Here is a 25,389-nt window from a genome sequence, read left to right on the forward strand (position 1 = left end):
CGACAAAATATATATTGTACTTCGAGAGATATTTAATTAGATTCCACCCTATTTTAGATGCAAGGAAAAAGGGGACAATATTGCAAATCGCAAAGCTCACGAGAAAGTAAAAAGAGAGATGAAGGCAGACTTCCTCCTCCTTCCCAAGTCTGAAACTCTGATGGAGACCCAGACATGTGTACCTGATTGCACCTGCGGACTTGACGAAGAACAAGAGCTGGGCCGCCGCGGGGCGTTCATCCAGCACGCGAATCCGGAGAGTCCATGGCTTCCGTCCTACCGGTGCACGCGCGCGCCGGCGAACAAGCCGCCGCGATGCCGTGGTTCCATGGCTTGCTCTTCTCTCCTCTCCTCTCCTCTCCTCTCCGGATTGTAGCTGCCTGCGGACTAGAAGAAGAAGAAGAGCTGGGGCCCCCCGTCGGCAACGCGGCCAGCGGGTTCGACGGAGCGCCGTGTACCGTCCTACCGGTGCACGCGCGCGTCGGCGAACAAGCCGCCGCGATGCCGTGGTTCCATGGCTTGCTCTCCTCTCCTCTCCTCGACAAAGTCACACACGTAACTCGCACGCGACCTGTGACGATGAGCTTGTACTTATAGAGGAAGGCTTGAGGTGGGAGAGGATGGCTGCAGGTTCAGTGATCTTTGGTGCTCATATGGAGAGAGAGGATGAACGGATGAGATGGGGAGAGGCGTGGATCAGTGACGTGGAGGCTCATCTCGGGAAAGAGGCATGTCTCGGGAAACAAAAGGAAATGCCATGTAAAGGAGGCATGCATGCGCTATTTAATCTCCTGATTTGCTGGCATCCATATGGTTTTGATTACGCTGATTTCCTGCCGGATAGTTATGGTGCTTGCTCTTCTTCTCGCATGAATCTCTCAGTATTATGCACGCGCAACATCTTGCCACCATCCGTCGTTGACCCCAGATGGTACTTGCTGCGTCAGGCTCTACTAACAATTGTTGGCTCACTACAGGAAAATCAGGCGCTGCCGTGCAGCCAAACTTTGCCGTGAGCTGCTGCACGGCAAAGATTTCTTTGCCGTGCGTAGAAGGAAGAGCGCACGGCAAAGAAAATATGCACGGCAAAGTATTAGCGCAGCGCACGGCAAAGAAACATATCACGGCAAAGCAAGATTTGGCGCACGGCAAAGAAGTTTCTCACGGCAAAGAATTGGAGCAGCGCACGGCAAAGATTTCGGGACGGCAAAGTCCCTGCAAGCCGCACGGCAAAGAAACAGCGCACGGCAAAGGCCTGGGCACTGCCGTGCGGCCGGACTTTGCCGTGCGTGACGGACAAGTTGCACGGCAAAGGGTCCTTTGCCGTGCGCTCCTCCCTTTGCCGTGCGCCAATATACATTTTTTTTGTTTTTCTAACTATTTTATTTCATCTACTACTTATATTTATTTTGTTAATTAGTTTTTCTTTTTGATGACTATTTATTACACTATGTGAAATACAAAATTAGTCTCCATGCTCATCCCCCACATATATCGGGGTTCCGGTGCTCCGGCGGCCGTCCCCCTCCTTCCCCCCCAAAACAGCGGGTCTACCCCCTAGATTTCTCCGCGCGACGTTCCACCAATATACCTTTTCATAGGTTTAGGTTTGTTTAGTCCATGGACATATGGAAAACCATGTGTGGTACCCTTTGGCACTGCTCTAGCCCCCGATATACCCGCGGCGGGACACTTCACGCCGTACACGTCCGAGAATACGGTAAGTGTTATCGCCCGAAGGTGAGGAATGTCGAGCCGGGGATCCATGCCATGCACCATTTGGTGAATTACACCTAGCATCACACTTTGAAACATAGAATAGGTCCACATGCAAGGTTTGGTGGGGTTCCGGTGCTCCGGCGGTCGTCCTCCCCCTCCTCCCCCAAAACGGCGGAACGTGTGCCCGGCGGGTCTACCCCCTAGATTTCTCCGCGCAGGGTGCACCAATGTAACTTTTCATTCTTTTAGGTTTGTTTAGTACATATACACATGGAGAACCAAAGATTGGGACCCTTTGGCACATATACCGGCAGCTAGAGCCATTACCACACGATCGACGGTGTGCTCGGTCTCTCGGTTAGGGTTAGGTGTAGGGTTAGGGCTAGGGTTTAGGGGCTAGGGCTAGGGTTTAGGTTAAAGGGTAAGTATTTATGGTTAGGTTTAGGTTTAGGGTTTAGGGTTAGGGTTAGGGTTTATGATGCATGGTTCTGCAGCTCCGGCGTCGTGGTTTAGGGATTTAGAGGGGTTTAGGGCTCGAAGCCTCCCCGGTTTAGGGTTTAGGGTTTAGGGGAGCTACTTTTGCACCATTAGACCTTGCACCACACTTTGAAACATATCATAGGTCCACATGCAAGGTTTGGTGGGGTTCCGGTTCTCCGGCGGTCGTTATCCCCCTCCTCCCCCAAAACGGCGGAACGCGTGCCCGGCGGGTCTACCCCCCTAGATTTCTCCGCGCGAGGGTGCACCAATGTAACTTTTCATAGGTTTAGGTTTGTTTAGTCCATGGACATATGGAAAACCATGTGTGGCACCCTTTGGCACAGTCTAGCCCCCGATATACCCGCGGCGGGACACTTCGGCGTACACGTCCGGGAATGCGTTAAGTGTTATCGCCCGAAGGTGAGGAATGTCAGACCGGGGATCCATGCCATGCACCATTTTGTGAATCACACCTTGCATCACACTTTGACACATAGAATAGGTCCACATGCAAGGTTTGGTGGGGTTCCGGTGCTCTGGCGGTCGTTCTCCCCCTCCTCCCCCCAAAACAGCGGAACGCGTGCCCCGGCGGGTCTACCCCCTAGATTTCTCCGCGCGACGTTCCACCAATATACCTTTTCATAGGTTTAGGTTTGTTTAGTCCATGGACATATGGAAAACCATGTGTGGTACCCTTTGGCACAGTCTAGCCCCCGATATACCCGCGGCGGGACACTTCCACGCCGTACACGTCCAGGAATCCGTTAAGTGTTATCGCCCGAAGGTGAGGAATGTCGGACCGGGGATCCATGCCATGCACCATTTGGTGAATTACACCTAGCATCACACTTTGAAACATAGAATAGGTCCACATGCAAGGTTTGGTGGGGTTCCGGTGCTCCGGCGGTCGTTATCCCCCTCCTCCCCCCAAAACGAGCGGAACGCGTGCCCCGGCGGGTCTACCCCCTAGATTTCTCCGCGAGGGTGCACCAATGTAACTTTTCATTCTTTTAGGTTTGTTTAGTACATATACACATGGAGAACCAAAGATTGGGACCCTTTGGCACATATACCCGCAGCTAGAGCCATTATCACACGATCGACGGTGTGCTCTGGTCTACTTGGTTAGGGTTAGGTGTAGGGTTAGGGCTAGGGTTTAGGGGCTAGGGCTAGGGTTTAGGTTAAAGGGTAAGTATTTATGGTTAGGTTTAGGTTTAGGTTTTAGGGTTAGGGTTAGGGTTTATGATGCATGGTTCTGCGAGCTCCAGCGTCGTGGTTTAGGGATTTAGAGGGGTTTAGGGCTCGAAGCCTCCCCGGTTTAGGGTTTAGGGTTTAGGGGAGCTACTTTTGCACCATTAGACCTTGCACCACACTTTGACACATATCATAGGTCCACATGCAAGGTTTGGTGGGGTTCCGGTGCTCCGGCGGTCGTTATCCCCCTCCTCCCCAAAACAGCGGAACGTGTGCCCCGGCGGGTCTACCCCCCTAGATTTCTCCGTGCGAGGGTGCACCAATGTAACTTTTCATAGGTTTAGGTTTGTTTAGTCCATGGACATATGGAAAACCATGTGTGGCACCCTTTGGCACAGTCTAGCCCCCGATATACCCGCGGCGGGACACTTCGACGTACACGTCCGGGAATCACGTTAAGTGTTATCGCCCGAAGGTGAGGAATGTCAGACCGGGGATCCATGCCATGCACCATTTTGTGAATCACACCTTAATTGCATCACACTTTGACACATAGAATAGGTCCACATGCAAGGTTTGGTGGGGTTCCGGTGCTCCGGCGGTCGTTATCCCCCTCCTCCCCCAAAACAGCGGAACGCGTGCCCGGCGGGTCTACCCCCTAGATTTCTCCGCGCGAGGGTGCACCAATGTAACTTTTCATTATTTTATGTTTGTTTAGTACATATACACATGGAGAACCAAAGATTGGGACCCTTTGGCACATATACCCGCAGCTAGAGCCATTATCACACGATCGACGGTGTGCCTGGTCTACTGGTTAGGGTTAGGTGTAGGGTTAGGGCTAGGGTTTAGGGGCTAGGGCTAGGGTTTAGGTTAAAGGGTAAGTATTTATGGTTAGGTTTAGGTTTAGGTTTTAGGGTTAGGGTTAGGGTTTATGATGCATGGTTCTGCAGGCTCCGGCGTCGTGGTTTAGGGATTTAGAGGGGTTTAGGGCTCGAAGCCTCCCGGTTTAGGGTTTAGGGTTTAGGGGAGCTACTTTTGCACCATTAGACCTTGCACCACACTTTGACACATATCATAGGTCCACATGCAAGGTTTGGTGGGGTTCCGGTGCTCCGGCGGTCGTTCTCCCCCTCCTCCCCCAAAACGGCGGAACGCGTGCCCCGGCGGGTCTACCCCCTAGATTTCTCCGCGCGAGGGTGCACCAATGTAACTTTTCATTATTTTATGTTTGTTTAGTACATATACACATGGAGAACCAAAGATTGGGACCCTTTGGCACATATACCCGCGGCTAGAGCCATTATCACACGATCGACGGTGTGCTCGGTCTACTTGGTTAGGGTTAGGTGTAGGGTTAGGGCTAGGGTTTAGGGGCTAGGGCTAGGGTTTAGGTTAAAGGGTTAGTATTTATGGTTAGGTTTAGGTTTAGGGTTTAGGGTTAGGGTTAGGGTTTATGATGCATGGTTCTGCGAGCTCGCGTCGTGGTTTAGGGATTTAGAGGGGTTTAGGGCTCGAAGCCTCCCGGCTTAGGGTTTAGGGTTTAGGGGAGCTACTTTTGCACCATTAGACCTAGCACCACACTTTGACACATATCATAGGTCCACATGCAAGGTTTGGTGGGGTTCCGGTGCTCCGGCGGTCGTTATCCCCCTCCTCCCCCAAAACGACGGAACGTGTGCCCCGGCGGGTCTACCCCCCTAGATTTCTCCGCGCGAGGTGCACCAATGTGACTTTTCATAGGTTTAGGTTTGTTTAGTCCATGGACATATGGAAAACCATGTGTGGCACCCTTTGGCACAGTCTAGCCCCCGATATACCCGCGGCGGGACACTTCGACGTACACGTCCGGGAATCCGTTAAGTGTTATCGCCCGAAGGTGAGGAATGTCAGACCGGGGATCCATGCCATGCACCATTTTGTGAATCACACCTTAATTGCATCACACTTTGACACATAGAATAGGTCCACATGCAAGGTTTGGTGGGGTTCCGGTGCTCCGGCGGTCGTTCTCCCCCTCCTCCCCCCAAAACCCCGGAACGCGTGCCCCGGCGGGTCTACCCCCTAGATTTCTCCGCGCGAGGGTGCACCAATGTAACTTTTCATTATTTTATGTTTGTTTAGTACATATACACATGGAGAACCAAAGATTGGGACCCTTTGGCACATATACCCGCAGCTAGAGCCATTATCACACGATCGACGGTGTGCCCGGTCTCATCGGTTAGGGTTAGGTGTAGGGTTAGGGCTAGGGTTTAGGGGCTAGGGCTAGGGTTTAGGTTAAAGGGTAAGTATTTATGGTTAGGTTTAGGTTTAGGTTTTAGGGTTAGGGTTAGGGTTTATGATGCATGGTTCTGCAGACTCCGGCGTCGTGGTTTAGGGATTTAGAGGGGTTTAGGGCTCGAAGCCTCCCGGCTTAGGGTTTAGGGTTTAGGGGAGCTACTTTTGCACCATTAGACCTTGCACCACACTTTGAAACATATCATAGGTCCACATGCAAGGTTTGGTGGGGTTCCGGTGCTCCGGCGGTCGTTATCCCCCTCCTCCCCCAAAACAGACGGAACGCGTGCCCCGGCGGGTCTACCCCCCTAGATTTCTCCGCGCGAGGGTGCACCAATGTAACTTTTCATAGGTTTAGGTTTGTTTAGTCCATGGACATATGGAAAACCATGTGTGGCACCCTTTGGCACAGTCTAGCCCCCGATATACCCGCGGCGGGACACTTCGGCGTACACGTCCGGGAATCCGTTAAGTGTTATCGCCCGAAGGTGAGGAATGTCGAGCCGGGGATCCATGCCATGCACCATTTTGTGAATCACACCTTAATTGCATCACACTTTGACACATAGAATAGGTCCACATGCAAGGTTTGGTGGGGTTCCGGTGCTCCGGCGGTCGTTATCCCCCTCCTCCCCCAAAACAGCGGAACGCGTGCCCGGCGGGTCTACCCCCCTAGATTTCTCCGCGCGAGGGTGCACCAATGTAACTTTTCATTCTTTTAGGTTTGTTTAGTACATATACACATGGAGAACCAAAGATTTAGGTTAAAGGGTAAGTATTTATGGTTAGGTATAGGTTTAGGGTTTAGGGTTAGAGTTAGGGTTTATGATGCATGGTTAAGTATTAATGTGTTAGGATTTATGGTTAAGTATTAATGTGTTAGGATTTAGGGTTAGGGTTTAGGGTTAGGGTTATGATTTAGGGTTATATGATTTAGGGTTATATGATTTAGGGTTAGGGTTATGATTAATGTGGCTAGATCAATGGGTTAGGATTTAGGGTTAGGGTTAGGGTTATGGTTAATCACACATTTCTTGAAAAACATGAAACATATAGTATTAAATAATACACATTTTGAAAAACAAGTTTAATATAATTTACAAATAAAACTTAATGTTATTGATAATTTACAAATAAAATTCTTAGTGTTATAGAAGTGGTAAAAATAAAAAAAAATGCTTTGCCGTGCGCGGCGCACGGCAAAGAACCCCGCCGCACGGCAAAGGCACTGCCTGCGCACGGCAAAGAGTGCCCGCACGGCAAAGGCCCTTTGCCGCACGGCAAAGAACGGCGCACGGCAAAGTGTGGGGATAAGGCGCGGTCGGGGACGTCCCGAGCCACACGCATCCGCATCCTCCACGCATCCTACGGGCCGACCTCCCCACACGCCGCCGCCGCCACCTCCCCACACGCCGACCTCCCCACACGCCGCCGCCGCCACCTCGACCACGCCGCCGCCGCCGCCTCCTCGCCGCTCCTCCCGGGCGCCGCGCCGCCACCTCGACCACGCCGCCGCCGCCACCTCGCCGCTCCTCCCCGGGCGCCGCGCCGCCGTTGGCCCCCACGACGCCGTCGCCGCCACCGCCTCGCTCCTCCCGGCCGCCGCTGCCCGGCCCACGACCACGCCGCCGCAGCCCCTTCCCCCGGTCCACGGGTCCCGAGTCGAGGCCCCCTCCCCCTCCTCCTTCCCATTCGCACATCGTGGCGACCGCCGGCAGGCAGCACCACCACGACGGGGCCGCGGCACCCGGCGTGTTAGCGCGTTGCACCCGGCGACGGCGGCCTCCGGCCGAGGTAGTTGGCGCCGAGGTCGAGGGACGCGAGGCGCGGGATGCGGCGCGAGCGACGCGGGGAACGGGCCGGCGAGGTTGGTGTTAGCGAGGGAGAGCGCGGTGACGGCGCCGGCGGTGTCGCAGTGACGCCCGTCCGGGCGCAGGGCGTGGCGGCGGTCGGGTTCCGGTCGGTGAGCGTGCCGTCGAGCACGGTGAGCGCGCGCTTGGCGTCGAGTAGGTGGAGGCCGTCCTGGGTCGGGGCTTGCGACGGCGTGGCCGCAGGCCGGCATTGGCCGCGACGGCGAGCAGCAGGAGGGGGAGGAAGGCGCCCATGGCGGCGGCGGGAGGGTTCTTTGTCCGCGCGCGCGCGAGGCGTGTCGGGTCGGGGTCGGGGAGGTAGAAGATAAGGAACGGATAAATTATCCATGTAGAGATGACGGCCTAGCTAGCTTTACCGGCATCCCGGTATGCACATACGGCGAGCAAGTGACCGAAAGTTCCGCCACGGATCAAAAATGGTTCAAAGTCTTGTAAAATATAAGCAGTTGGTGCATAGCAGAGCGTCGACAAATGCTCCGAGCCCTCGCTGTCCTCTTCTTAGATGTAACATTGCATTACCTCATTCACAAAGCAGCAAAAGTAACATTGGCTTTCTACTGCTCCATATACTCTATATACGCGCATACATGGTAATTATTAATAGCCCCTAATTGGTTTTTTTTTTTGTTATGCAGGCGATGCTTCGAGGTGGACACGAGGGGCGGCGTCGCGGGGGTGTTTGACGGGGCGTTTCGGATCTTCTTCGACGATTCTCTCAGAGGGTCGTTGGTCTTCTTGCCGGCTGTCGGTCACGCTTCGAGGGTGAGAATCCGTTCGCCTCTCTTGTACCTAGGTTTTTTCTTTATGTCTAGATCACCAAGTCCGTCGCGATACCTAGGCGTCTCTTCCCGACCGTAAGGGTTACGCGGATAAATATGCATTAGTGGTCTCGCATATTATGAACCGTAACTCTTACGGCATTTATCGGGACAGCCGGCGGATGCGTAGTTGGGTACGTTCTCCGTGCTCTACCCCGATCCGAGACAGGATTTCGGTAGCGCCTCCCCGTTGTTCTCCGGATGCACACCCCTCTCGGCTTTTTGCCGAGACGTGTATCGGGAGAGCAGCGGGGAGGTGCTGCCGAAATTCCGTCTCGGATCGGGGTAGAGCACGGAGAACGTACTCAATCTACGGATCCGGCGGCTGCTAGGAGCCCACCTAGTAGAGTTTCGAGGTTGATGCACGCGTAACATAAATAAATATATGATGCATTTATTTCCTATTTGATATATAAATGCTATGTTCGTCCGTTTTGTTGCCGATTAGAGGATGGATAATCGTGGCTGGATGTACGATGGCGAGAATCGGTCGGTGGAACTATACTCGATGAATGGGGAGAAAAGACCGAGCGGTTTGTGGATAGGGCGTTTGCCATCCCTAGCGGACCTATAAGTGTTTGGTGCCCTTGTAGTAAGTGCGCTAACCGAAAGGCACAGGACAAGGAAACTATGAGTATGCACTCGATCAAGTTTGGGTTCACACCGTCCTACAGGATTTGGACTTACCATGGAGAAAAGGCAAAGAAACGTGCTAGGAAGGAGGTGCGGCAGATTCAACCTAGGGGGGAATATGACACTCGGTTTTGATAGGTGCTTAGAAAACTTGGCTAATGGTAATGTGCCCGAAAGCTCTCATGTAGAGGTGGAGACACCTCGGGATGCGGAGACAAGTGAGGACCCGGAGGAAAACACAAAGGAGTACTATGAGGCTCTGTTTGCTTCGCGAAACCCCTACATGAAAATACAGAGGTTACCCAACTAGATGCCATCGCTCGCCTTATGGCCTTGAAGTGCCATAGGAACTTGTGCAGAGATGGGTTCGATGAACTTCGGTCATCGTAGGCAGCCTTCTCGCCGGAAGGGCACCTCTTGCCGCAAAACTTCTACTATTCGACCAAATTGCTCGGTGACCTTAAGATGTCATCTCAGCGAGATACACGCTTGTCCAAAGGGATGCATGCTATTCGAGAGGAGCACGCTGACACAAATTATTGCATCAAATGCAATTCCTCTAGGTACTTTGAGGTAGACCGCAATGGTGATGGTCGGAAGAGGCGGACCACGGTTGCCAAGAATATCCTCCGCTATCTTCCGGTTCTACCGAGGATCCGGCGGCTCTTCATGACCGAGGATACCGCCCAGCGAGATGAGGTGGGCCGTGGAAGGAAACAGATACACCGACAAGATGATACATCCGTCGGATGGTACTGCATGGAAGAACTTTGTGAAGAAATTTCCACCGAAAGCAGGTGACCCGAGGAGCGTAGCGATTGCGATATCTACCGATGGGTTCAATCCATATGGTATGTCGGCTGCGAGTATACGATTGTTGGCCGGTGTTTGTTATTCCCATGAACCTCCCCCCGGCGTCCGCATGAGATCGGAGAACATGTTTGTGTCGATGATAATCCCGGGGCCCAAATACCCGGGCAAGAACATGAATGTGTACCTGGAACCGCTCGGTGGATGACTTGGTTCGTGGCTGGGAAGGTCGCGGGATCCGAACATATGACGCATCAAAGAAGGAGTACTTCGATATGTATGTGTGGTACCACACGTCCCCGCATGACCTGCCGGCACGTGCTTTGTTCCGCGGGTGGTGTACACATGGGAAGTGGCCTTGCCCACGGTGCAGGACAGGCCGTGACTTTCTTCTGGCTAAACAAGGGAGGCAAGTATTCATGCTTTGATGAAGCTCGACAGTTCCTTGAGCGGAGGCATGCATACAGGAGTGATGTAAAGAGTTTCAAGAAAGGCCGTGTTGTCCGTGGCCCGAAGCCAATTCCGAAGACCGGAACGGAAATCAAGGCCGAGTTAGATGCTCTTCAGCCTAGCCATGATGGGAATGGTTTCTTAGGATATGGGGAGACACACCAATGGACTCACAAGCCGTGCTTATGGAAGCTCCCTTACTTTGAGTTTCTCGAGCTCCCGCATAACATTGATGTAATGCACACCGAGAAGAATATCGGTGAAGCCATTTGGAGCACGATTGTGGACACCGAGAAGACGAAGGATAACATAAAGGCTCGAATTGATCAAGAAAGGTGGTGTGATAGGCCGGAGTTGAACATGCAGCCACCTAATGGTGCCAAAAAACTTGGACTAAGCCACACGCTCCGTTCTGCCTCACAAAGGCCCAAAAAAGGAGGTCTTCCAATGGATGAAGGACTCCTTGTTTTTCCCCGATGGGTTCGCAGCCAAGCCGGATGAGGGGCCTCGAACATTGAAACGCTCGCGAGTACAAGGACTCGAAGAGTCATGACTACCACATATGGCTTGAGCGGATAATGCCGGTGATGATTCGAGGCTATGTCCCCGAGAAGACTTGGCGAGTGCTAGCGAGGTTGAGTTTTTTCTTCCGCCAGATTTGTGCTAGGGAGTTAGACACTAAAGTGATTGAGAAGTCTGGATGAAGAGGCACCCGTGTTGCTTTGCGATCCGGAGAAGATCTTTCCTCCGGGGTTTTTTAATCCGATGCAACACATGATCCTGCACCTCGCGGAGGAGTGCTTAAAGGGGGGCCCGAATTGGGGCCGTTGGCAGTTTGGTCCCGAGAGAGAAACACAAAAGCTTCGTCAAATGACTGGCAATAAATGCAAGATCGAAGCATCCATAGCCGAGGCAGTCCTGAACGTGGAGGTGGCAAACTTCACCACTAAGCACTATGATCCCAACATTCCCACAAAGCACAACCCGGTCCTCCGTTACAATGCCGCCAACAATGAAGAAGTACCCAAGCTTAGCATCTTCGTGGGGCTTGGTGGCAAGTCAAGTGGCTCGAAGCCGTACAGAACGGACCTACCCGAGCGGACCTTGATCCACTCGTATGTCTTAAACACCATGGTCGAAGTGAAGCCGTACATCGAGTAAGTGCGAACCATTTAATTATTCGCAAACATTCACTCGTATGTTCGTGGCTAACTCTTCCTCTTTTCATCGGTATAGGAAATTCAAGGCTATACATTGGAAGAATACCCACAGGGAGCCTACCCCGGAAGAATCCAAGCAAATTTTCGATAAGGGAGGCGGTTTCGGTTTCAGTAGCTGGTTTTGTAATTTGGTACTATTCTATCCAAATTAGCTAGCACTTCCTACATTTATCGGTCATTTCTCGTTCTAAACTTCTTGTGCTAAACTTGTAGGCAAGAACCGACAAAGAGATGAAGTCGAGCTAAGAAAAATTGCTAGGGGCTTTGACCATTCCGTAGAAGCGTTCAACTCCTATGACGTGAACGGGTATCGCTTCCGGACCCATCAATACACAACAAGCCGGCCCAACGCGAAGACAATAAATAGTGGGGTGGTATGTCAAGGTGATGATGGGCTCCATTACTATGGAAGAGTCGAGGGTATATACGAGCTGAATTACGGGTTTCACAAAGGGCTAAATCCCGTCGTCTTCAAATGCCATTGGTTTGACCCACGTCGGGTGAGACGGGATCCTGAAATTGGGTTGGTCGAAGTTGAAAGGAACTCCGTTTATAAGGGAGAGGATGTGTACATCTTGGCAACCCAGGCCTTTCAAGTATTCTATCTCCCGTACGCGTGCGAAAACCCGACAAAACGTCTACATGGATGGGATGTTGTGATGACGGTGCCTTCACGCAATAGGCCGCCCCGCCAAACAAGGACGATTACCGCCGCGTAGACCCCTCAGCAAGGAGTGTCGAGTTTTATCGGAAGAAGGGCTCCCCGGCCATTTCACAATCGGCTTGCCGACTATCGATGACATGGTCGTAGACGATGAACAAGAAGACGCGGGCATGGATGGAGACAATGCGGAAGATGAAGCCGAGGATGTCCGTGCCCCGGAAGACCTGAGTTTGCTCGAGGCGTTCAAAGCAGGGATTGACCTCGATGCGGATGGACCACCTCCGGGTTTCATTGATGATTATTGGTTCGCCGAGCCCGATGACGATGAGGAGACACGCGGTCCAATCACGGATGGCGACACAGAGCTACTCGATCTATGTAGTAGTAATTGTGAGGCTAGCCTATTTGTAATAACTCCGTGTAATAGAGATTGTCTAGCTAGGTTATTTGTAAGAACTCCGTGCTATGTTTGAGAGAACTCTATGGTAGCTATTTGTTGCTTCCACTAATTAATTAATGTTCATCCTTTTGCATTATTTGTTGCTTTCATTAATGTTCATCTACTTATATTTCTGTTGCTTTCACTAATATTTATCTCTTTACAATATTGCGTACTAATAAACCACTCTCTTCATTTGTGTTTGCGGGTGATTGAAGCATGCCGCCAAAAAAAGGGGTGGCGGTCTTAAAAGAAGCTCAAGGACTTGGTAGGTGTAGGGACTTCGAGGCGGGGCCCCCACCTAGCCCCCCTCCTAGCCCCCCTCCTGTCGCTCCCACAGGGCGGCCGCGTAGGAAGAATGCGACGCGGGTACTCACTCCTAGTCCTAGCCCCCTCCCGCGGCCGATGATGATGACGAGGAGGAGGACCAGGAGCACCACGGGGGTGGGGAGGACCAGGAGGAGGAGGTGGGTGGGGAGGACCAGGAGGAGGGAGGGGGTGGGGAGGACCGGGAGGAGGAGGGGGACGAGGACGACCTCTCGGAGGATGAGGGGTTGGGGAACTTAGTGTTCGATCCCGATCCAAGCCTAGAGTGGTGTGAGCCGGAGGATTACCGATGACGTTCCAGCTTTGGAGAGGCCGAGGCCACGTGATAGGAAGCCATATCGGCGTGGGATAACACAGCTCCCCTCGCCGAAGAGCTGGCGCTACAGGCACGTTGTTCTTGTGCCCTATGGAAGGAGGTACATGTTATTTTTTGGCATTTCGTTATCGCAATTTTGTCATTATCAAAATTATTATCACATACATATTGATGTTGTCGTTTCATGGTGCAGCTCGTTCCAGTTTGAAGACCCGACGCGAGACCGCCACGTGGGTACTCGAACATCCTTGGGGGCCTACTTAGATTTTATTTCCCTGGGATAGTCAATCTCCCTACCGGTGGCTCGCGACGTAGCTTGGAGGTGGGCGCACTACAGCCTCGCGGAAGATCCTCTTGGCTGCGGCACCGCGGCGGATTTGGTTGTTGCCAAATTCTGGGTACGTGACTTTTGACTTCTTACCATTCATACACTCTCCTTGGTTCACAATAATTGCACTAATGCCCCTTGTTTTACCTATGTTGCGTAAATTCTTCAAGAGGGCCGAGGGCAAGGAGAATGCGTGCGATGATGTCCTACACCAGCTTGCAAGGAAGAGGGTGACCGGCATGCACTACGAGGCACGTGTTCAATGCGTCCGCGATCGGCACGCCGACCGCTTCGTCCACATGAGTAAGGAGGACGCTCGCGACACGCTCATGCAGCCGTGGCGATACTTGCAGGTATTTGCATTTATGTGTTATTGATTTCTTTATCGCCATGTAGTTTATTTTACCATAATGGGTTTATCTTGTGCATGTAGAACCCTCCTCGATGACGTCGGCAACGACGATAGGTGCTTTCGTGCGATGGTCATGTGGTGGACATGCCCCCGCACCTCAAGAAGCACGAGGAGGGCAAGAAGAAGCGGGCAGAGATGCGAGGTGGATCGCATATCCAAGGCAGCATCCCCATCTCTCTTCACCTGCAGAAGGAGGTGAGCAAATTAATGGTTCCTTCATTCTTTGAATTCATGTTATATATTTGTTAACTCTCCAAGGGTGTGTCACTTCACTCAATTACATGTTCTCTTTTGCAGGAAGTCAGGACAGGAGCGAAGCCTAACGTCTTTGCCGTGCTAAAGAAGATGAAGCAAAGGAAGACGCCCGATCCCGAGACGGGGTCCGTGTGGGTTAACCCGCAATCCGAGACCCGAGTGCACGTCGTATGTCTCCAAGTTCAAGCAGAAGTACGGCGAGGAGGCCAATCCAGAGGCCGAGGACTTTGACCCTGAGGTCGCGGTGCTTGCGGGAGAAGGCTTGAAGCATGGCCGCCTATGGTTTGGTGACGGGTGCGTCGACCCGGCGAGGGTTCCCTCTCTCCGCCGATCCGTCGTGGTCGTAAGAGCGGCCAGCCCGAGGTAGAGCCCCGGCCACGGGCTTCGGATCTAGTCTGTCGAGCGGTTACGGGTATGTTCTTCCTCGGGTCTCTACATTTCCTTTACATGCTTTCCATTGAAATGTTAATGACATCGCGGCAACACAACGTAGGAGGAGATGGCAGCGAAGGAGCAGGCGGCCCAGGAGCACGCACGGAACATGGAGCGGCAGATCTCGGAGTACCAAGCAGCAGCAGACACGGATGATGCAGCAGATGCAACAGCAGCGAGCAGATGATGCAGCAGCAGCAGCAGCACGGATGAGCTGGCCGATGAGCCGACGGCTCGTCTACTCCACCGGGGAGTCTTCCTCCTCCACCTTACTCCATGTGGATGCCGCCACCGCCCACTCGGACCCCGGGGACACCTATCACCGTCAACAACATGAACATCATCCGGAGCATGAACCGCGGTGAGTCCTCTTGTGCCCAACCCGCTACTTGTTCAAGTGTTCAATATGCAAATGCAAATGTTCATTCCATCAACATGCTTATAGATTATATGTCACAAGGCAATGACGATGAGGGCCGGCGGAAGCGGAGGAGGACAAGGTTGATGGCATGGTCTTCGTGCGCTTTGTCGGATTGTATGCTTGTAATGGATTGTAATATTGAACATTGCACTATGGACTCTATGTAACTTGTGTGGATGGACTATGGACTCTATGTAACGGATTGTATGCATGAACTATGTGTGCTCGACGTATTTGTGGTGTTGTTGATGTGTTTGGTGATCATATATTGATATATATGCTATATTTGTGAAATGCAATATTTGAACTGCAGGGAATAAGCAAAAAACAGCAAAAAAATGAAAAAATCAGGCCCTTTGCCGTGTGTGTGCACACGGCAAAGGACATTTGGTCACTTTGCCGTGTGCACACGCACGGCAAAGGAGCCACGTGGCGCAAGCCTGTGCTCCTGGGAGCTCCCGGAGGCGTGCTCGCAGGGGCTTTGCCGTGCAGGAAGGGGCGCGGGCGCACGGCAAAGATCAATGCACGGCACGAGAAGCGCACGGCAAAGAATTATGGGCACGGCAAAGTATTGGGCGCACGGCAAAGAGGGGTCGCACGGCAACGACTCGAGCGCACGGCAACGAGCGCGCGCACGGCAAACGCTCGAGCGCACGGCAACGAAGCGCGCGCGACGGCAACGAGCCTTTGCCGTGCGGTTTGGTCGGCGCACGGCAATGTTGTCTTTGCCGTCGGGGACAATGCCGTGCAGACGTTGCCGTGCGTCGACGCACGGCAAAGCCTTTGCCGTGCAAAATAGGCTCTTTGCCGTGCGATCGGTCGCACGGCAACGCCTGTTTCTCCCGTAGTGGCTGAATCGTGAGCCAACTCTACTTATTTATTACTCAAATTGATGTACTGAGTAGAATCTAAAATTTTACAATTCCAAAATTATGATTCTACGGTTCACAATCCTACCATATACCGGACTTTGTTGTCAGCACGCTACGGCTGTGTATTGGGACATGTCGATTCCGTTCATCTGCAAGGTTTTTTTAAAGGAATTTTATTTCTGCTTGAAGATTCGTGTTTACTGCTTTCTGTACTTTGTTTAGACCCGCATCGAAACACACTGATGTAATTCGACTGAGACTTAGACACACCCTTTTTTCAATGGCAATTTGTCTTGTAAAAGTTAAACTCACAAGTTTGAAGAATTACAAAGCTACAGTACCACTGAGCATCGTAAAGATGCTACAAACCACAGCTAGCATAACATTCATGTAACATGTGTTACAAGAAAGAAATATATACACGAGCTGGGTAAGTGCAAGTTGCATCCATTAGAGCACATCAGTACGTCATGCAAACAGTACAACCATAATATATCTCATTTCAATACAACCAGTATAATACATGGCACCACACCGAAACTAAATACGACAACCAGTTCACGATCCCTTAGAGGAATCCATCACCTCTTTGTATGAATTGGATATACATAAACCAAGACATAAACTAATTTATATTCTTCTCTCAGGAACAAACTTGACTAATGGTACATGAAGAATCATGTCTGTTGAATAGTATCCAGAAAAAAACACCACCTCGCCACATCAACACCACCGGGATCTACACCATATATATAATAACAAGAGCAATTCATCATTCAGCGCCAACAACAACATACATCACACCCGAGCCAGGATGAAAAAGCATCACTTCCACCATTCTTCCTACGAAGCAGACCCTTTTCTCACCTAGCCATCAGGGACAAAATGTAGCCCTCTGTCGCCTTCAGCTATTGATGTCAGAATAACTACCTCGTTGCAAAATAAGAAACATATTAGGAGAGGATACACTTGCCACCATGGAGTGTATCGTGAAGACGGGTTGCCCCCAAACCTGACGCTCTCATCAAGCCACTGAGAGTGCACAACAACATACAGGCACATACTTCATGAACTATGAACTATCTATGATCTACCAAAGGCCCACAAGATTCAGTCAACAATAGCAGCAACATACGAGATATAGTAGAAATAACTTAGAAGTCACACTATTAAGGAAAGCAATCTATAGTAAGCATGAGTCATGAACAGCCGACCAACCAACAGCCTAAAGAAGAGTTAATGGCACTATTAGTCAAAGCTCGTAGGACAATATCAGGCAATGGTACTTGAAAGGAGCGTATAGAAAGAATTCTGAAGCTTCAAAACTGATTTTACGACACACGACCATGACCATACAATTGTACCGAGATCATTAACAAAGTTGATCGAAAGGTAGTTAACAGAGTAAGCAAAATGTGCAATTAGAAATATGAAAAACAAAGATGATCAAAATTATCTCGCTGTACATGAATATACAAATCGTTTCAAATCATGGAACTACTAACATACTAGTTTTCTTAGGGTGATTTCACACAACTGCTGAGTAATTCATTCAGTGCAAAGGTTCAAAAGCAACCTGAAACATTAATAAATAAATAAATAAAGCCTACACAAGCTAGAACTAGAACTGGCTAAAAATAAATAAGCTTACACATGCTAGAATGTTAATAAAAAATAATTACTCTAGAACCATTTTAATGAACTAGGCAATTATTAAACATAGGCAATTAAGCCTCATCACATGATGAAGTACTAGAACTAGATTCAATAGAAGTAACCATATTCAACATCGGAGGTGGCGTTTTGGCTCATAGGAGCAAATGCTCCTATTATACAAAATAATTAAAAAACAATTTTGAAAATGTCAAAAAATTCTGACATAATTTTTTTGTTCTACGTCGTGACATTCTATGTTAGTGCACAAGTTTTCATGGAGAAACAACATTTTAAGTGGCATGTACAAAAAAGACAAAAAAATGTCCTATACGTAGTCATGTTATAGCATCAAAATTTGTCTTTTTTACTGGAGCCACAAATTTTTATAGTTTTTCTTGAAAACTTGTGTACGAACATAAAATGTGTAGATGTACATGAAAAATTTTTGTTTAGAATTTTTTGACACTTCGAAATGTAGATTCACATAATGGGAGCAAATGCTCCTATGAGCCAAAGTGAATATCCCATTCAACATAGGCAATTAATCACTAGCAACATAGTTCTCCATTTGGATCAACCATACAAAACCTTGTAAATATTCCACAAAATAAAATATTGGCTTTCACAGTGTAACCCAGATTACAAGTCTAGATCAACACAAACAAGTCAACTTTGGAAGGGGTAGAGGACGACCAAGGTTGACTTGGGCGGAGGCTGAAAAAGATAATTCACGGATTGAAATGGACTTAAAGTCTTGGCTCTGATAGGACTTGATGGAGATGAGCGATCCATGTGAAGGAAGCTTAGTTTACTCTCTTTTTTCCTTCTCCTATTTGTTTTGGTTTCCTTTTATTTCTGTTGGGTTTCATATCTAGCCTACCCCAACTGGCTTGGGAAAAAGGCTTTAATGTTATTTGCCAACAAGTGACAAATATTCAGGAAATAGTCATATAAGTTTAAAATCCGAGTGCCATCTATGAGAGATATTCAGGAAATGATCATGTGGATTCAAATACTAGCACCACGACCCTCTAATAACATGCCTAGATGGCAAATTCTTAGTAACACAACTAGACAACTAGGTGACCCGATCATTATCATAGTCACCATAAATAAAGTAAGAGTTGCCAGAACCCGGAGAGGAATCAGAATCTACCTAGACACAACATGGAGTCGAAGCAGCAGAAGGCCACACTGATTCCTCCAAGTGATGCATTAGGCTGCAACTCCAAGCTACCCATGTTGGTCATCTAGTCCTCTTCTCGATATCCTTCAACAAGAACAAAACATGATATGTCAGCTCTAAAATCAGATTTAGCAAGAATATATAAATTAGGAGGATGGTTTCGACTTAAAATCCACATGACAGGGCAGCAACCATACATCTACAGGCCAACATACACAGTCAAAAGATCTTGAATTCAGTTAAGGCAAGTACCAGATTAGACAAAACAAAGCATTCAAACTGACCACAACCAAAGCTGAAAACATCAACTGCAACATATAATTAGAGCTGAAAACATCAATCGCTTGCTTCTCACATGAGGGAAAAGAAACAACGTATATGAATGACAGAAGATGACAAATTTATTAAAGAATGACACATCATATAAAGAAACAGTGTAGAGCAGCTTCTCTATGTTTTCTTCAAATTCTTTTCATTTACATGCACAGTCAAATCAATTGCAACGACTATCAGGCTGACACACACTAGTCACAATGAAGAGTAGGATTCGAAAATTACCTACACTTGCATCATGGATTAAAATGATAAAAATAGTGCTGCTTATTTTCGAGAAATGTCTACTGCGTTTCATTTCATTGGAAAGGTAGATTTCAGATTTACAAGCCTCCTAAGAGGTCACATTCGAAAATAGTGTTGCTTATGTCTAATCAGCTGAACACCATAGCAAGTTAGTGGCAAATATAGAAAAAAAATGCCACTGGTTTGCTCCATAAGGATAGTATTTCAGATAACTCCCTTGTCAAATAACGAAGTCATAGCAAGTCGCTGACGCAATATCACCAGCCTCCATCAGAACCTTCAACGGCGGCGGCCAGCTGCCAAGCGCAGAATGGGCCTTTGCGGAGAGGTCGGTGAAACTGCGCAAACCAGCCAGCTCATCTCCAAGCCGGAATACCATCTCGACCTCGCTTGTCGATGCCGCCACATGTCGTTTGCTGGTGGGTTGATGGTGCCGGTGAACAAGACCATGCCGAGCTACTTGACATCTGTACTCCATCAGCTGCAGCAACTACACACAATAAGGGGAATAAATGAATGCACGAATAATATATAAGCAACAATCCTAATTTACAAGGCAGTACTTAGGTGATTCTTTGTAACCATTGTGTGGTGATTCCTCTGTGCAACACTATCTGCATGCATATAATCATTGACAACAAATTTAAACAAATAGGAAAGGACACCATGCACGTAGGTATGTGTCAATGTGTGTGTTACCCTCCCTTGAATATTATAGTATGGCTGCTGTACTAAATGAAACAACACCCAAAAATAAAAGATGCAAGATCAATATATTTTTGTCACGTGCAGAACTATATCCACTATCAGTTATTTAGTGTTGAGGCTATCAATTATTATTCAAAATCAATACCAGCTACGGATACAAAATTGAACAATTTATTAATGCCAGCATTACCATTCGTATCAAATGTTCTGGATTCCATCTAATTGCACACCGCCGACTGAATGTAGATGACAAAAACCAAATGAAAACAACACAATAGCAGTATCAAAAAATAGCAGATAGACAAGTGTGACCTGCTTAGCTCGGTTAGGGCTTCAATGGAGCTAATTCAGCATCTGTAACGCAAACAAAAGAATGCAATGATGTGTAAGAGGTAAGATGGCTATTCAAGATAAAATTTCGGTTGATATTAAACAAAGCAAACCAAAGGAGCTACTTCATGTTCGCATATGCCGAAGCACATAATAACCACGGCTAGATGTCTGTGGTATCACATAACACATGGGAGCCGGAGTACAATAGACATAAGCTTATCATCTGATGAAATGCCCTAACACATAAATAAACCCAAAGAGGATAACCACCTAAAAGTGTGTACAATAGACATTATCTTATCATCTGATAATATTTAGAAAAAGGAGGAAGACCAATTTGGAAAACATTATGTTTTTAATCCAAAAAGCTGGACATTCCCACCTTAACATCAGGAAGCATAAACCAAATAGCTTAAAGGACTCCCAGCAGCCCGGCCACAAAAGAAACCAACTAGACACAAAAGAAACAACTCCTAGAGCAAAGCTTCACTGCAAAAGAGCAAAAAAGATATAAGGATAGAAAGACATAAGCTCTAATTTTCGTCCATCACAAATGCCAGAAACAATCCAGCTGAAGAACAACCCTCCCATAGCCTAAGCAGTAGCACTTCAAATTCGAAAATGGTAAATCTTGAAGCATTTATCAGCTCTACTAAATGCAACTCTAGAAGCAAATCTAATGGCAACATCAAACATGAACCTAAACCAACATCTTATCATAGACGCATTTTGTCTATCTATTGCCAAATTTGTGCTAGGGTATGATCTAGCATGGCAAGAATGACACATTCTTGGCATCAGTAGTTCAATTATAATAGGGTACTGTCAGGTACCATAGTATTACCGTTGGTTGCACAGTGCTAACAAATCATGATCTTACGTTTTGGTGTAATATGTTGGCCAAGTTTTAAAAATGAAAATGAGTAGAGGAGAAGTTAAAACAATTCAACCTCAGGATGCTTAGCCTATTACGGAGAGACTTCCATTTGTAACATGAACTAAAATGCTTACATTGCAATAAACAAGGAGGATAACTTGACACATTTACCACAATTTTTCTTGCAGCAACTCAACAGTCAACACCAACCAATATAGCAGCACTCGACACCATCCAAATATGTTTAGCAAGCAGCCAAGCACAGCTTACTTTAGTGTCCAATTTGCTAGCAGAAATGTGCTCCAAAACAACCATAGTTAATCACTTTCACACTAAAATTTACATTAACAGAAAGTTAAAAACTACTCACTTTCTGATCATCTCATACTGATGGTATGAGATGCATCATATAAGGTTCCCCAAGCTATGTAAAACATACATATGTAATAACTAAACGCTTGATGATCACATGATGAATAAAAAGCAACGAAGGACTCAGAGGTGGCTCACAGGTTGTGGCGGAAGAACGCCAGGACAGAGCCGAGGTGATGTGTGGGCCCGCTGATACAACCTCATGGTAGACGATGCAGGGAAAGAGGGCGCGTTGTCACCGCCGGCTGGAACTTTGTGGCGGTGAAGGACGCCACACCAACTTGAACCTTCAAGACTCTGAAGTGGGGTCCTCAAGGAGCAATGGCATCCTTCTACATCCCTGTTCACAGGAACATAGCCAATTTACTTAGTATGAATTTCTTACAAGCCAAATAAAAAACAAGGTAGCAGAAAGGCTACTAGCATTGTCAATAAAAATTCTTCATCCATTGGACATTTAAGTTAATGACGCAAGACACCATCACAGGCAGTGGATGAAACAAATTTTACGGCTCCATATTGTGTTTGCTATCAGCACACTTTCTTAGGTCGGTATCCCAGATTAGTAGTCTGCACACTACACCGACGAAGGTAGGCGAGTAGAGTTCGCTCATCACTACCATACAAAGTTATCAAATCTTTGAATAAAATTTGCAAATCACGTATTAGATGGTCCCATCAGGCTTAAAAGAAACAATCCGAAGTAGCATATACCAATTTGAGCGCAAAACAGTGAATGCTTAACTAGTAGTTAGCATGAATAAAAGGAATTCAAATGTAATTTTCTTATTTGTCCAGCTTCTAGTAAAGCACTAAGAAGGTACACGTGGCTATTACTACTGTTGGGCCAGTACTACCACTAAATTGAAATTCAGATTCCTATACAGTTTCTATTCGTAACAAAAAATACTCATTTTACCAGATAAAAAGCAAAGAGAAATAGGCCATAGAACCCAAATGAGAAAATTATTGTGTCCCAAAAGAAATTACGATGTCATCAACAGATTGCTACATAAACCTTTCCAGCATTTTTTGTGGTAATAACCACAGATGAATGGTACCAACAGCACATCTGCATATGTAAGTGATAAGGACCAAAGACTCATCAGAAGTAACTCCACACTGCTACAAAGCTAGTTGTGTAATTTCATACTTCAGTGTGCTGCTTATAGCTATCAATGTAGTGTTCCATGTGGTGAAAGCTTAAATGTTCTACATGATCTGTTACATTGTCATAAAGAGCCCAACTGACCTGTTACCCACCAAGACAGCATGGTTGAAAAATGTGTTAAAACACAAGTTTGATTTTACCTACTTCAGAGTTAACATATTCTGTAAGGGTTTCAACGCTCAGCGGTGCGTTGAAATTCATACATAAACAATGAGTTCAACATTAAGTTTATAGATTTTATTTTACAACAAGAGTTCATGGTCATTAATCAACAACAAAATATGTATTCTCACTTCTTAGGAACCTTTGGGAAACCATTGGATTGTTGGATAGACAGAAACTCTGTACTTCCTGCACACACACACACTCTTGTGCTCATCACAGTCAACCTGGATAGAGGGAAACTTAGTAAACTGACCATAAAAAAACAATATGCAATTAAGAGGCTGATAACAGTATGTTACACAATTGTTTGAGGAATCTGATGTTAGTGTTAATGTATCAAATATTTCCAAAAGCACGAGAGTTACCTTGGCAATCAAGACTGATTTAGCTTTCTTAAAACTTGTAGCGAGCTGCTCATATTCTGGTTCTTGCAGTGGCCACACCTATAAAACAGAAAAGAATCACCAATAATTAACCAAAGAGTAAAGAACACAGTCATCCTCCGGAAGAACTACTTTATACAGACAAGCCGGTAAATATGAGACTAACAGAAACAGTTAGCATGACTTTAAGAGTGACGGCCCATACAACCAATTAGGTTTGGTTCCTATATTGGTATTGCCTACACAATTATAAAATGTTACTTGAGTATAAGAAATAGAAATTTGTGTTGAAGAGCAGGCCCAGTGTGGCTTATGCATGTCTTCATGATAGCCTATAAGAATTTTAATTAATGCCAATCAAATGCAAAATCAAGTCTTTGCACTGTACGGTATCTTCACTATTTTGGAATGATAGTGTCATAGCGGGTTACATGCTAAACTGCAAACAAACGTGACATTTGAGCTGCTAAGGACCCTACAATCGCTGTTCCAGAAAAATGACATGATACCGGCTTTAGAATGCCTTGGTTTCGAATATTACAACGCCTCCGCTCCTTCTCCCACTGCGAAAGAAGAAACGATTTTTCAGCCATGCATGCTGAATTAGGAGAAGAGTATTGGGTTTAGGGTTTGGTTACCATGCCTTGAAGGCGACGTCCTGGAGCAGGGCCCAGCGATGGCCTCGCCCCGGTCGAGGCCGGTGACGGAGGGCAGAACGGCGAAGATGCGCCGCCGCGTCCGGATGGCCGGCGCCATCTCAGCGACATGCAGCACCCCCCCGTCGGCAACGCGCGACGCGGCCATCGGGTTCGACGGAGCGCCGCGCACCGTCCTACCGGTGCATGCGCGTGCCGGCGAACAAGCCGCCGCTATGCCGTGGTTCCTGGGGTTGGAGCCTCTCTCATCCGTGAGTCTCGGGCGGCGGCGGCCGTTCTTGTGCAGGGGACAGAGGGGTGAGCAATGTCTGAGGGAGCAAGGGGACAACGGAGGTGAGGAAGGCTGGGGGAAAACGGGCGGCGCCGGAAGGGATGTGGCCGGAGGGAGCGTTCGATTTGGACAGGGAGGGGTCGCGTTCGGTGGAGGTGGAGGCAGAGGCCAGGGGCGGCGGGAATGGAAAGCAGGGCATGGATGGGTTGGGTGATGTGGTGATGTGCGGGAGGTGGGATTAATTGACGATCCAGCGAACCGAGGCGTTCGCCGTTTAATTCCTTGATTGGCTTAATCACAATTAATTAATCTCGTCTTCTGAAATCTCGTTTTGGTGGCGCCGTCTTTACTTAGGTTTAAACAAAGCGTGTGTATATAGACTACACAGGCACGACTGGACTCCATATATGCATGCATCCGTGCGTTTTGTTTTCACCGTAGTAAGCCACTGCACATACTCTCACTTGTGTATATTGTAGAATTAATACTAGGTCATGTCATGTACACGAAGCAAGACACCTTCGAAAAATATCCCTAGTGTTTCTTGCAACAGCTGAAGTTGGTTGTCGCCAATCACCAATGCCGCTAAGATATAGTATGTTGGAGAGACGCCGAGCCTCTACCATTGACAGAACCAAAGAAGCACCATCATCAACGAGACAGCCGTGCTTGGCGTCGGTCGCCCGATTTTGAGATAAAAATCGGTTGTGGGTTTCGCAAGATGTTGTCCCGCGCCGCACGCCGCACGGGATTCATTCCCCATGTCAAACCCGCTAGACTAGCTAGTAGCTACCTGCTGGGTTACAACACGTTTCAACAGCAACGTATAAAGTTCTTTGAAAACACATGAAGAGTAACTAGTAGCTCAATGCTAGAGTTTAGTACACATTAGAGCATCTCCACTCATCCCCCCATATAGGCTCCGGCGCAGTAGTTTTAGGGCCCATATGGGGGGCGCCGACGGTAAAAACAAAAATAGGGGCCGGGTGGCTCCCAGTCGTGGCCCCTATACTAAAAAAATTAATTTTCAAAATATAACACATTTCAGAGAAATAGTAGATTCATAGGCCAACATTTCTACAAATATAAAA

The 25,389-nt window shown here is 48.1% G+C and overlaps 1 long non-coding RNA gene across 1 annotated transcript; it reads right to left on the reverse strand.

The window, feature by feature from the left end:
* Positions 1-21,800: 21,800 nt before the first annotated feature.
* On the reverse strand, positions 21,801-23,413 carry LOC124700781. Its single transcript, XR_007001833.1, has 3 exons — positions 23,354-23,413; positions 23,128-23,212; positions 21,801-21,992 (listed from the first exon to the last, which is right to left on the reverse strand). It is a non-coding gene; the product is annotated as an uncharacterized LOC124700781 (long non-coding RNA).
* Positions 23,414-25,389: the final 1,976 nt, after the last annotated feature.

Source organism: Lolium rigidum, chromosome 3, assembly GCF_022539505.1.
Source record: "Lolium rigidum isolate FL_2022 chromosome 3, APGP_CSIRO_Lrig_0.1, whole genome shotgun sequence".
Taxonomy (NCBI): Eukaryota; Viridiplantae; Streptophyta; class Magnoliopsida; order Poales; family Poaceae; genus Lolium; species Lolium rigidum.